The sequence below is a fragment of the Rhinopithecus bieti genome, unplaced genomic scaffold (assembly GCF_001698545.2).
Source record: "Rhinopithecus bieti isolate Rb0 unplaced genomic scaffold, ASM169854v2 scaffold_40803, whole genome shotgun sequence".
Classification (NCBI taxonomy): Eukaryota; Metazoa; Chordata; class Mammalia; order Primates; family Cercopithecidae; genus Rhinopithecus; species Rhinopithecus bieti.
In genome coordinates, this window is record NW_016816762.1 from 1,064,786 (window position 1) to 1,078,670 (window position 13,885).

General features: G+C 51.9%; 1 long non-coding RNA gene across 1 annotated transcript in view; it reads right to left on the reverse strand.

Moving 5' to 3' along the window:
- Positions 1 to 3,122, reverse strand: part of LOC108517338 (uncharacterized) — a 10,150-nt gene extending 7,028 nt beyond the window's left edge. Inside the window, exons 1-2 of the long non-coding RNA XR_001882079.1 lie at positions 3,048 to 3,122; positions 2,018 to 2,124 (exon numbers count right to left, since the gene is read on the reverse strand). This is a non-coding gene — a long non-coding RNA (uncharacterized LOC108517338). The remainder of the gene's footprint in view (positions 1 to 2,017; positions 2,125 to 3,047) is intronic.
- Positions 3,123 to 13,885: the final 10,763 nt, after the last annotated feature.

A 13,885-nucleotide genomic window follows, 5' to 3' on the forward strand; every position in this document is an offset into this window, starting at 1 on the left:
CACGCATGCGTTTTCCTCTTACCTGCATCAAGCCTCGTGCCCTGTTTATACCTACGCATCTGTTTCCCCTTACCTGCATCAAGCCTCGTGCCCTGTTTATACCTACGCATCTGTTTCCCCTTACCTGCATCAAGCCTCCTGCCCTGTTTATACCTACGCATGCGTTTTCCTCTTACCTGCATCAAGCTTGCCGCCCTATTTATATCTACGCCTGCATTTTCCTCTTGCCTTTTCAATCCAGAGGCCTCACTAGCCTTGGCCTAGTCATCCTTTCTCCTTGTCTTCTCTTTGGGTATTTGATGGATGACTTCCTGATAGCACCAGATGGCTCCCCTAGGGCTCTGAGGCACTCACGTGTGTGTGAGTGTGCAGGAATTCCCTGGAATTCAGACGGACTGCCTTAGACTAATATGACTGCTTTGAGGCAAAATAAGCTTATGGCCTGAAACTTGCCGATCATCCTGGCCCAGACGTGCCTTTGCCAAAGGTGTCTCTGGCCTGGCTAGCAGATTTGGGCAGCAGCAGCAATCACCAGTGTGACTTGAGGGCGCCGTGTCACAAGCACGGGGTACTTTGGTGGATACCTGAGAGGCAGTCAGCCTGCTCAGGAGGGTGAGGCTGCAGGACGCCTCCACGGTCTGTGTGGTCAGACCCCGAGGGTCCAATGCCAGCACTGTGGTCCCCCTACTCACTTACTGAGAACCCAGAGCCTGCCCCCAGGGTCCTGAGAGCCTCCACACACAGTTTAATAACTGTGACTGTACACCCGTGCAACCCACCCGTGCAACCGCTCTCCCGGGCAGGAAATCAACTGTCACCAGCACTCCGGAAACAGCCCCTTTGAGGAAACAGCATTCTGGCCCTGGGGGTTTTAACTGACTTTACCTGGTGTGCTGAGCACCTCTCTGCAGGTGGGCCATGTGGATCCCTCCTCCTGAGCGCCTCTCTGCAGGTGGGCCGTCTGGATCCCTCCACCGTGCCTCTCCTCTTTATAGCCTTTGCCCACTGTCCTACTGGGCCATTTGTCTCTTTCTATCTAATTTGTGTCAGTGCCTTCTGAGCTCCGTTCACGTCTGTGAGGGTTAGTTTTGTGCATCCTCATGGCCAGGCCTTAGGACCCAGTTATTCAAGTGAACACGACTTAGGGTGTTGTCATGAAGGCATTTCATAAATGTGCTTAACACCATGAGTCCATCAACTTTAACTAAAGGAGATTTATCCTCCATAACTTGGGTGGGCCTGGTCCACTCAGTTGAAGGGCTTGAGAGCAAAACTGAGGCTTCCCTCAGGAAGGAGAAATTCCACTGGTGGACTCAGCCTCAGCTCCGGCCTGAGAGTTTCCAGCCTGGTGCCTGCCCTGGATTTCAGACTTGCCTAGCCAGCCCCCACAGTTGCATAAGCCAGTTCCTTGAAATTAATCTGTGTGTGCACATGTGCATGTGTGTGTGTGCACATGTGCGTGTGTGTGTGCGCGTGCCTGTGTGCATTTGTGTGTGTCCATGCATGTGTGTGCATGTGTGCATATGTGTGCCTGTATGCGTCCATGTGCACGTGTGTGTGCTTGCATGTATATCCATGTGTGCATGCGTGTGTGCATGCATAGGTGTATGTGTGTGTGCATGCATAGGTGTGTGTGTGCATGCGTAGGTGGGTGGGTGGGTGTGTGTGTGTGTGTGATCTCCGACTGGTTCTGTTGCTCTGGCTGAACCTGGAGGATGCATCATCTTTCTGCATCATCTACTTGTTTTACAGGGACCTGTCTTATCTTTAAAATCAGAAGTAATTATTTTAAAAGTCAAGGCGAGTACCAGAAAGAATGTAAACAGTCTGTTCCGGGGCTGTTTCTTCATGGGACAGTTGTATTTTGAGCACATTTTCCCAAGAGTTGCTGCAGCCACTCTGTGTGAGCCCCGCATCCTACCACAACCTTAGGAACAGCAAGGTCACCAGCTCTAGAAGCTCTGCCTTCAGAATGGCCCACTCTGCAGCCAGCCCCATAAAGACACCTCTCTGGTACCTGGTGTTGTAAAAATCCAAATCCAGAGCCGTGATTCCAAATCTGATGGTAGAAGAGCAGCATTCATTTGCTCGTCCGTTCTTTCAGCACACTCGTATCGCCAAGCCCTGAGAATAAGCGCAGGGACACAGTAATAAACCGGGAAAGCCAAATCGGCCCCCTGAAGTCGTCTGGGGGGAGCAACAGATGACTAACAAAGGAACAGTAAACAGTGCGGGGCAGGAGCGGGGCTGTATGATTGTGTATTGACGATCGTCTTCGAGGACGGGATAAGGGTGTGATGGAGTGAACCCTGCAGATCTAGGGAAGGCCATTCCAGACCCTGGAGGAGGTCCAGGAAGGAAGTTCAGGAGCACAGACCACAGAGGGTGGCTGATTTCGCCGATTTCACCAGGATCAGGGTTTTCCATACTAGTCAGGCTGTAGAGACAAGGGACAGGACCGTGAAAGCAGAGGCGAGGCTGGTGACCCAGGAAACCCAAGCCTGGGCAGGTGAAGAGGTGGATGATGGTGCGAGTGGGGAATCAGTGGGCCCCGTGGCTGGAAGGCTCGCTGGGGACGGATCTGGACAGAGCCTGGTCTCGGGCAGGTGACGAAGTGGATGATGGTGCAAGTGGGGAATCAGTGGGCCCCGTGGCTGGAAGGCTCGCTGGGGGTGGATCTGGACAGATGGGAGGTGGGTGAGGTCCTGGGAGCCAAGGTTCTGGAGACAGGGTGGGCGTGGCCGATGATGAGCCCTAGGCTGTGACTCTGACAATGGGCACTGAAGGGGTTGGAGGGAGGTGCCGTTGGAAAATTGTAGTAAGTGAGAAGAGACAGAAATAGGAGGACCAGAAGGAAAGCCACTTCTCAGAGAACAGTAACAGGTTCAACTTTGGGCCAATAATCACAATTTAGAGCCAACAGCAGCTTCAGAGGCCATGTGACAGATAAGGAAACCAAGGCCCCAAAAGTGGCCGTGGAGACCAGACCCAGGGGTTCTGGCCACGGCTCTGTGCCTTTCGTAAAGGCAGCCTATGTCTGCACTCACCTGTGCTTCGATTGCCAGGAGCCCTACAATTGCCAGGAACAGTATCTGCAGATGCTCCTTTTGGCACCTGGGAGGGCACCTGTCATCAGTACTCCAGGACCTTGGCCATCGCAGCGGACCGCAGGGTGGACGCTGGGTGGGCTGTACCACGGCCTCGGCCACCGCCTGCAGATCCAGGTTCCCTGAAGCCTGTTAGGCTGGTGGCCTCAGGGGACCGGCGCGCTGCATCTGCCTGGGCTGGTGAAAGGCCGCTCCCAGGTTTTGGTTTTGCTTTGGTACATAGAACCCAGGCCCTCTGTTGCCACAAGAGGGCCCCCCAGCCCCGGCTCACTGAGGCCTTCCCCGTGGAGGAGCGTATCCTGTCCGGTCCACAGCTCAAATATCCAGAGCTCAGGAGATCCTGGCCCCGTGCCCCACCCTGACCCAGCTGGGCCACACTGCCCCCTCCACCACACCCAACAAGCCCCTCCTGGTGCTGCACTCAGTCCTGGGTGACAGAGGGTCCTCTGGCTTCGCTTGTCACATTTGATGAGGAACCAGAAATCAAATGTATCCAGAGCCAGCCTGGGCTTTAGGATAGAAGGGGAGGGCAGGATGGGGGCAAGAGGACATTCATGGAGCACCCTCTCCCTACCCATCCGCCACCCACTCCTCCCAGCACTTCTTGTGAGGCCTCGCTGTCCCCGCCTTTTAGCAAAAAGTGGAGAAACAGCCTCACAGAGCTGCTTCAGCTCCAGCGCCATGCTGCGGCTGACCAGGGTCAGGACCCAGCCGCCACGTCCACGGCGCAGGGGTGGGAGCCAAGCCTCACTAGAATCCACACTCAGGCCAGGACCCGGGCCACAGGCCCGACCTTCGTCCTTTCCTTGAGCTTGCTGGGAAGCCCAGACTCACCCAACTCCAACCCAAAAAAGGCTGCAACAAACCAGCCTTCCTTATGATTTCGTTTTATGATTTTCTTTTCACGTTTTCTTACTATGGGAGTTCTCATGGGTACATAAAAATAGACAGCTTAATAAGCTTCACATCCCATCCCCAGCCTCGACAGTTATCAACAGCCTGCCTTTCCTGACTCAAATCTAGCCCCCCATGGAAGCCGTCATTTTATCTCATATGGTTTGCTTTTTTTTTTTTTGAGCCAGTGTCTCTTTCAGCCAGGCTGGAGTGCAGTGGCGCCATCTCGGCTCACTGCAACATTTGCCTCCCAGGTTCAAGAGATGCTCCTGCCTCAGCCTCCCTAGCAGCTGGAATTACAGGCTCACACCGCCATGTCTGGCTAATTTTTGTAGACATAGGGTTTCACGATGTTGGTTTCACGATGTTGGCCAGGCTGGTCTCGAACTCCTGGCCTCAAGTAATCTGCCCACCTAGGCCTCCCAAAGTGCTGGGATTACAGGCATGAGCCACCATGCCCAGCCTTGTCATGTGTTTCTAAGCAAATTATTGCATCATACCATCACACCCAAATAATGCTGCTGTATTACACAGCCACTTGTCCAGCCTCCTGTTCTAAGGACGAAGATCGCCAGTTTCTCCACTTTCCAGACAAACGAAGCCACTGACACCCTGACAGGCCATGTGACTTCGCACAGCACAGCCCCCGGGATCAGGGCCTGATCAGAGCCCTGAGGATGCTGGTTGTGCCTGGTGGCATTGCAGGAGGGCACGAGCCCCGCCTGGACTGTTCCCAGGTGATCACATGCATGCCGCCGGGATGAGGCAGGAGGGTGGACCCTTGTGAGAGGAACAAGCCACGGATGCTCTGTCCCCTGGGGTCCCCTCAGCAGCAGGCCTCTATAAATCCCCTCGCCTCATACTGAAGGAGGAGAGAAACGAGTAAGAAATTGAAGTTACCACTAACATTATTTTTAGAAACTGCAGTATGAAAAGAAAAAAAAAATGAATGTCTCCAGACTGCCGAGTGGGGGAAATGATAAATCCATGCCTCCAAATTATACGAAATGCAAGAAAATCACCCAGTGCCAATGACTCAGAGGAGCTGGGGTGGGATTCGGTTAGGATAGGGAACTCCTGGAGGGCCTTCAACTTGGCGGCAAGTTGATGGCACTGCTGTCACCCTGCAGGAAAGATCCAGCTCTCTTCCAAAGCCTCCCCGCCGTTTGCAAGCGAAGCGTGGGAAGCAGGCCAGGCTGAGCACGTCCAGGACTCCCCAGCTACGCTGGAGCCGAAATCCAGGACTCGCGCCTGAATTGGGATCGTTGGAGTGGGGTGCTGGAGGGAACACTGAGGCCTCTCAGGTCGATGACTGTGTCCATGCCAAAGCTTGCTGCAGCCCGTGCAGCTCACTGCACATTTTCTTTCTGAGAGTTACCACCATCCAGACACCACCCTGCGCAGCGGAGTGAGGCAGGGCAGGACAGAGAGACGGTGTTTGCCCTCCAGACCACCTTGCTGGCCCGTGCTGTGGGGCTCAGGCTCCCTCAACCTGGGGCATGGATCAAGCAGGCCTGTCCCCTCAAGTCCTCTAAGAATGCCCCATCTCTGTCGTCCTCTGTAACAGTCACTAATGCTTTCTGCCAAGTATTTCCAATTCTCAACCCTTCTAGGTTCCTGCAGCTATTCCACTCCCAGCCTCCTACTATGTTGGCCAACATTTTGACACGTGAACCTTCTGGGCTGGGCATGGGTCATGTGGCAGAGCCCTTTCCCTTCGGCCATGGGGACTGGCAACGTCCGACACGTCGGCTGCTCAGTGAGCCTGGTCCAGGCGTGGCAGTGTGAGGCATGAGGCAGTCCCCCAGCCCAGTAGCCCCCCAGTAACCGGGTAACCAATGTGACAGGATGGCCGTGGGGAGGCAGGAGTGGTGCTTGGTGGGCAGAGTGGTGGCTCGTGTACAACACTGTGCCTGTGACGCTGTGGGAAGCCGACCTCACACCTAACAAAATCGCAGCTCCGGAGGAGGGGCCTGGAAACGGTGTTAGAAGTAATGAGTGTTGGTTGCCTTTGGACTGCGTTAGAAAGATATTATAAGGAAATGAGGCACACAGAAAGTAATTATGTGGTTTGTAAGCCAGGATGAAAGGGAATGGAGAGTTCAGTTCAGGAACGTGTAGGACTAGACAGAAGCTCCTCAAATACCAACAGCAAAACGGTAAAATGGAAAGATGCCTGAAGCAACAGCTGCCACGAAAGCTCAGCATCTTCAAGAGGGAAATCAAGGCATAGCCTCACGTCCATTTCCACCACGCCTCTTAAGGAAAAACTCAAATCTTTTTTTCTCTGCTCTCACACAACTACAACAATCAACACAGAAGGCTTCTGTGACCCCAAAATATGTGAAGATTTATCCCCACCAGCAAGCAAGCAGTCAGCGCTACAGCAGACACTGGCTGGGTGTCCTGTAATTCCATCCTGACTCTGCCTACCTGGAGAGAGCTCGTATCCCACAGGATGAGGGCTCTGTCCCCAAGACTGCCCCTCTCCCACCTCAGACACCAGTTGCAAGCCTGGGCCTCTGGAACTTCTGACCAAATGGCTATAAATCAGGGTCCTCTGGAACTTCTGACCAAATAGGTTCGATGAATTTGCTCAGCAACTCATACAACTCAGGGAAACACCTGTGTTTGCCAGTTTGTTACTAAGGACATTGCAAAAGACACAGATGAAGAAACATGTAGGGCAAAGTATGGGGGAAGGAGTGCGGAGCTTCCATGCCCTCCCCAGGGGCCACCCTCCAGGAACCTCCGCGTGGTCAGTGTTCAGCCATCCTTAAGAGCCCTGTTCTCTTGGGCCTTTCATGGAGACTCATGGGGTGGGCGTGATTGACAACCGTGTAGAAATGTGACTGGCCCAAAGAGATACGGTCTAAACCCGGTGAGGCTGTCTGGTCACATTCTTCTTGGCTTTTCTGGGCAGTGTTCCCTCCTCCAGGGTGTGGGGCAGGACCCCCTCTGGAATGGGGGGCTTATGACCCACAGCAGTTTGGGGCTCCACCTGCCCAAAGCAAGCAAAAAGAGGCCAGAAGAAGGTCAGGGAGAGAGACTGTTTGTTGTAACAAGGGCTGTGGGAGTTATGACCCAGGAACTGTGGACAAACCCCATATATATATGTACATGCATACATATATGCATATATGTAAGCCATGTGTGTATATATTATGTATACATATACATATATGTATATACATATGGGTTTTGTCCACATTTTTTATATTTTTTATATATAAAATAATATTACAGTGTCTGAGTGGACAGAAGTGAATCGTGTCAGGTGAACACAATGGCTTGGGAAAACAGATAAAGGGTATGGTGTTCCCATGTAAGCTCTGTCGCCTCGAGAGGCTTGCCAGCATCTCTCTCCATAATTTCAGAAGAAGCTGAACAAACAACATTTTTAAGAGGATGGTAACACCCAAGAACCTATAAACCTAGAAGAAAACCATCAATTATCATTATCTGCAGCAGTTCATGTTCTGAAAAGCCACTCTAAACGCAGAATTAGAGATGAATGAGTCATGCTCCTAGGAGAAAGACAGGGTTAAGGTTCCTGAGAGCTCTGGTCACTAAGTTTTCATCAATCCACACCCAATCTTGTTTTATGTGTGTTTCTGTTTAAAGACACCTGTGTAATATTGTTGACTCACTAACATTGAAGCTTTCTCTAAGATGCCTTTTTTCTCTGTCTGGTGCATGGCAGCCAGCTTCCCTGTGCTTAGGACCACTTCAGCACTATGCTTGCGCCAACTTAGCAAAACCACCAAAAAAAAAAAAGAATGTCACTAAGGAGACCATGGAAAGACCCATGTTTACACGATGAGCTGGAATAAGAAGGCAGAACGTCACGGTGTCCAACCTCAGCTGGAACATGCACATCCCATGTCTGAAACTTTCCCCCTCCCTGTGTGTGTCCAGTGACCTGGAGTGCCCCGAGTATTGATGTGGGGGTTACAAATACATTTTCTCTAGCAGGTGAATTCACAGACTGTATTTGTGATTGTTTGAGAACTTAAGAATAACTCGGGGCTCCCATTCTTTGAGGAGTGGCAGAGAGACTGAGAAAGTGGGGACTCTCCAGTGCCTGGGATGCAGGTGGCCCAGGGGACAGAGCAAAGGAAGGCCAGCCACTGCCACTGAGAACATGGACTGGGGCCTGCCTAGAGAGGAGAGCTGGGACCACATCAAGGAGCATCCTCCTCCACACTGGGACCTCAGGCTGGCTGCACTCCACGATTGCCATGTGCTTGCCACTCTGCCCCTCTCTGAATGGGACTGGTTGCTATTCTCTCTGCTCCCACATTTCATAGTAAATGGGCAGAAGAAGTAAATGACTTGTCTTTCCATTTCATAGGTCTTCAGTCTAGAAAGGGCCTGTCCAGACCCACTGAGGACCACTGGGCACCACCCACAATGGAGAGATCACCTAGATCGCCAGGGCAGCCGCAGCACTTCGGGCAGGACTGGCGGGAACTTCAGGTGCAAGGGAAAGAATGAACTTCATACGTGAGGGGAAGAAGCTTGACCTTGGGATGGCCATATGATGTCAGCACTGCTCAGTTACTTCTGGTTTCTCTACTCTGGAAAGGTGGCAGTGCAGCAGGCGGATCCCCAGGAAACAGACTCAGATTCGGAGCCTAGCAGGCGGGAGGCTCATCGGGAAGTTCCCTTGGGGTCAAGGGCCATGGAAAAGAGGCAGCAGAGGATGGCACAGGGAGAGAGGACGGCAGCCTTGGGCCCCCATGGAGAGAGAGAACCAGCCCATCACGCTTGGCCCAGACAGCCATGCCTGACCTTCCCTAGGGGTTGTTCAGGCCTCCTCTGTGGCAGGTGCTTTCTGGGAGCAGCTGCCTGTCACACACAGATCTTTGCACCTCCTGCCCACTCCTCCATGTCCACCCCATGCCTCAGCCCTGACTGCCCATCCCCGCTCTCCACATCGCTCCCATTCTGGGCTCAACTGGCAAAGTCATTGGCCATTGCCCATGGGTTCAGAGATCTTCTAACCTCACAGCCACTTACACAGAGGGGATGACCACTGGGAAAACGTTCCTTCATCACCCTCTGTGTTAGTCTGTTCTCACATTGCTATAAAGATACTACCCAAGACTGGGTAATTTATAAAGAAAAGAGGTTTCATTAACTCACAGTTCTGCATGGCTGGTGACGCCTCAGGAAACTTACAATCATGGCGGAAGGGGAAGCAGGCACGTCTTACGTGGTGGTGGGTGAGAGAGACAAGTGCAAGCAGGGGAATTGCCAGGCACTTATAAAACCATCAGCTCTCATGAGAACTCCCTCACTATCACCAGAACAGCGTGGGGGAAACCGCCCCCGTGATCCAATCACTTCCCACCAGGTCTCACCCTCCTCACCTGGGGATCACAGTTCAAGATGAGATTTGGGTGGGGACACAGAGCCAAACCATATCATACTCTTGAAAGGGCAGCCTGGTGAGGCTGGAGTATGGCAGCCGGGAGATGGGCGGGCCCCACAGGTGGAGCAGACACCTCTGTGAACTAAGGCCAGGCTTGTCCCTGCCTCCTCAGTTCACCGGAAGGTTCCTCCACTGGGGCTCTGAGGACTGCTGTGGAGCGTGGCAGGGTACTGGGCGACTGCCGCTGCTTAGCCTCCTGCTCCTACTTCTGCTGCTGCCACACGCACCTTCCCACCTGTGATGGGTTATTTCTGAGTCCCCAACCTCATGACCCAGGGGCGTGACAGAATCCAGCTCATCTGAGCAGGCCCACATGCACAATCAGGTATTCCATCACCCCAGACCCCAGGAGCACATCAGCAGGGACTTTTCAGAATGTTGTGCAGAATCCTCTCCCGCAGATGGCATGGCTTTGTTCCCGCATCCCAGGGGCCTGCACTGCGATTCTGGCATAGGGGCTTGCCATAAACACACAGCATTGCTTTCCCACGTCTGATACCTCTCATAACACAGGGTCTGACCAGCTGCAGGGCCTGAGTCACAGGGCTGCCCGCACTGCAGCCTCGACCTGCTGCAGGCTCAGTGAAGGCCACAGCTTCTCGTATCAATGGTACATAGACTGGAGTGGTCTTCACGGGTATGGGATGTGCTGCCTGCAGAAGGTGTACTGGCATTTTCTGTCTCTCTTGGTCGGGGGAGATGCAAGATACAATAATTGGCTCTTTGCTGTGGACGGGAGGTCCCGTATGCTCCTGGTTATGAGACCTCCCCAGCAAGAGTGTTATTAGTGGCAGTTCCCAGAATGTTCGTAGGATTTGTCTGCCAGCTGCAGGCACTCAGGCATCTTACCAAGACTCCCAGTGTGTTAGCCACTTCTTGGTTAGCACCCAAACAGCGCAATGTAATCAATGTGGTGGGCCAGTGTCATGCTCTTTGGGATGTCCAGCTTGTCCAGCTCTCTCTGGGCTTCCTTAGGGCATAGAACACATGGATTATTAGCACGCAACCCTGAGGCAAAGCCAAGGTCCACTGTTATTCATCCTATGCGAATGCAGGCTCTTTCTGATGCTCTTTCCTCATAAGAATAGAAAAGAATGCACTCGCCATCTCAGTGGGGCAGAGCACACACCTGAGGCTGTGTTGACCCACCTTGACTGAGATCCTGTGCCTGGCAGGGCAGCTGCCACTGTGGATTCTCCTTGGTGCGACTTGCTGAAGTTCACTCTCTTCCTCCAGGAGTCTTCTGTTTCTGCAGAAGCCAGCCTGGTAAATTAAATAGAGACATATTGAAGACCACTACCCCCATCCTTCAGCTCCTTAAAACTGAGGGCTGGGCGTGGTGGCTCATGCCTGTAATCCCAGCACTTTGGGAGGCTGAGGCAGGTGGATTGCCTGATGTCAGGAGTTGGGGTCCAGCCTGGTCCAACATGGTGAAACTCATCTCTACTAAAAATGCAAAAATTAGCTGGGTGTGGTGGCAGGCACCTGTAATCCCAGCTACTCGGGAGTCTGAAGCAGGAGAATCTCTTGAACCTGGGAGGCAGAGGTTGCAGGTTGCAGTGAGCCAAGACCACACCACTGCACTCCAGCCAGGCACTTATAAAACCGTCCGATCATGCTCTGGTGACAGAGCAAGACTCCATCTCCAAAGAAAAAAAAAAAAAAAAGAGTAAAACTGATTTCCACCACTCCCCCGACCTGGAGATGCAAATTGTTTCTCATTTACTCTCTTAGCCAGGGGTGGGGGTGTTTTCAGAGGCTTCCATTTGCCATTCCCCACGATGACTGTTCTTACCCCATAGGCCAAGACTCGAAGTACCAACTGTCAAGTTTAATTATACTTTAATTATAACGTGGGAACCAGGGACATGGCCATGTGGGGAGTGAGGGTCCTGGACCCAGTGAGCCCATTGCAAGACAGTCCTTGCCAAGACTCTATTACCTGTCTCCGGTGTACCCCATCTTCAAAAGGGGGGCAGTGATGACATTTTGGGTCTTTAGATATCAATGTCAACTCTAACCATATCTAGCTGTCCTTAAAATATTTGGATATTCCCCTCTCCCTGATATATAAATTGCCCATGCAAATGGCTGTAGTTCTCTTTGGGGAAGGAATGGGAAAATTGTTACCAAGTTCACTTGCTGTAGTGTTGTGTGGTCCTTTCTCCCAAGCACTCAGCCTGCTCTTTAGTCAACAGATCAGGCCTGGAAACTGGCTCAGGTCCAGAAACTGAGCAAAGGTTGTGAGTTTTTAATAGAGTCTCTGTCTTATCTCCTAGGGCATCTGTCCTTGTTTGCTTCTGATGGGTCCAACTGTGTAGCACCCTTGTTGCCTCCACATATATTTTGCCTCTAAGGGTGCTACATTCTATTAACCATCTTCATAAACTCTGTAGGTCGGGCCCATTTGGCTGCCACTCTGACCTTTCTGTTCCCTGCAATAACTACACCCATTGTCTTCTGACAGTTAAGCACTGACCCCAGGTGTCTTAGTCGCCGTGGGCTGCTATGACAGAATACTGTAGCCTTATAAACAACACAAGTGGGCCAGGCACAGTGGCTCATTTCTGTAATCCCACCACTTTGGGAGGCCAAGGCAGGTGGATCACCTGAGGTCAGGAGTTCGAGACCAGCCTGGCCAACATGGTGAAACCCTGTCTCTGCTAAAAATACAAAAATTAGCTGGGCATGGTGAGGCACCTGTAATCCCAGCTACTCGGGAGGCTGAGGCAGAAGAATCACTTGAACCTGGGAGGTGGAGGTTACAGTGATCCGAGATCACAGCATTGTCCTCTAGCCTGGTGACAGAGTGAGACTCTGTCTCAAAACAAAACAAAACAAAACAAAACACAAAAACCCACACAAGTGTATGCCTCACAGTTCTGGCAAGATCAAGGCAGATTTGGTGAAGGCTTCTGGCTCAAAGACGGTGCCTTCTTGCTGTGGCCTCACATGGTAGAAAGAGGGTGAGGGGTCTCTCTATGGGGCTTCTAATGCCATTCTTGAGGGCTCCACTCCCATGACCTAATCACCTCCCAAAGGCCCCTGGTCCTAATGCCACTACCTTAGGAGTTAGCGTTTCAACATGAGAATTTGGAGCGGCACAAGCGCGCTTTCACGGCACCTGGCTTCTGGTGTCCTTTTATCTCTATTGCCCTCAGTGAGCTGTTCTGATGGACTTTCCTACAGTGAGCCCTGGCCCACCCAGGAGACCACCACTGACAGTGAAGCTGGTGCTTTTCTTGCCAATGCATGTCATGTGCCTTTGGTCCACGGTGAGACCTCCAGGACTTCCCATAGACTGTAACCATCTGGTAGGTCTGGGGCCTCACATAGTACACCCACGCCAGCAAGCCCCCTCCAAAGCCCTGGACGAAGAGATTACTTCCTCTCTGCCATCTGCCTTACAGTTCTGTGCATACAGGACTGCCCTCTGAAAGTGCTTCGTCAAGGGGACTGAGACATAGGAAGATAAGGAAGAACATTTAATTTCTGGAAAACTTAATTACTAGTGCAGGACCTTATTGAGCCATTGTTCTGCAGTGGGCAGGTCTATGCAAACCTACCCCAAAATCCAAGGAAGCTGAGAGGCAGAAGAAACAGGTTGCCAAATCCAGTTTCTCAGAAAGAAACATTTAATAGGAACTCATGAAGAGAAACCATGTCTGTAACCACCCAGTGGGTTTATTTTGCCTGCTTCCCAGGTAGAGCCAATTAATTGAGGCAGGGGAATTGCAATAGAGAGTTTTACACACATAGAGCCTGCTAAGCAGAAGACTGCGTTTTATTATTACTTAAATCAGCCTCCCTGAGAATGTGGGGGTTGGATTTTTCAAAGATAGTTTGGGGCCAGGTGCAGTGGCTCATACCTGTAATCCCAGCACTTTAGGAGGCCAAGGGGGCAGATCACTTGAGGTCAGAAGTTTGAGACCAGCCTGGCCAACATGATAAAACCCTGTCTCTACTAAGAATACAAAAATAGCCAGGCGTGGTGGCGTGCACCTGTAATTCCAGCTACTGGGGAGGCTGAGGCAGGAGAATCACTTAAACCCAGAAGGTGGAAGTTGCAGTGAGCCAAGATCATGCCACTGCACTCCAGCCTGGGTGACAGAGGAAGCCTATCTCAAAAAAAGGAAAGGAAAGAAAAGAAAAGACAAGAAAAGAAGGAAAGGAAAGGAAAGGAAAGGAAAGGAAAGGAAAGGAAAGGAAAGGAAAGGAAAGGAAAAAGGAAAAAGGAAAGGAAAGCTAAGCTTTGGGGGAAGGATTTGGGGTGGCTAGGCAATGGGTGCTTGCCGCTGATTGGTTGTAGGTGCAATAATAGGGGTGTGGGAAGTGGTTCTCCTGCACACTGAATTGCCTCTGGATGGGATCACAGGAGTGGTTTGTGGGTTCAGGTAGAGCCATCAGTGAGTGGGGCCGGGTGGAGCTATCAGTGTTAGACATGCAA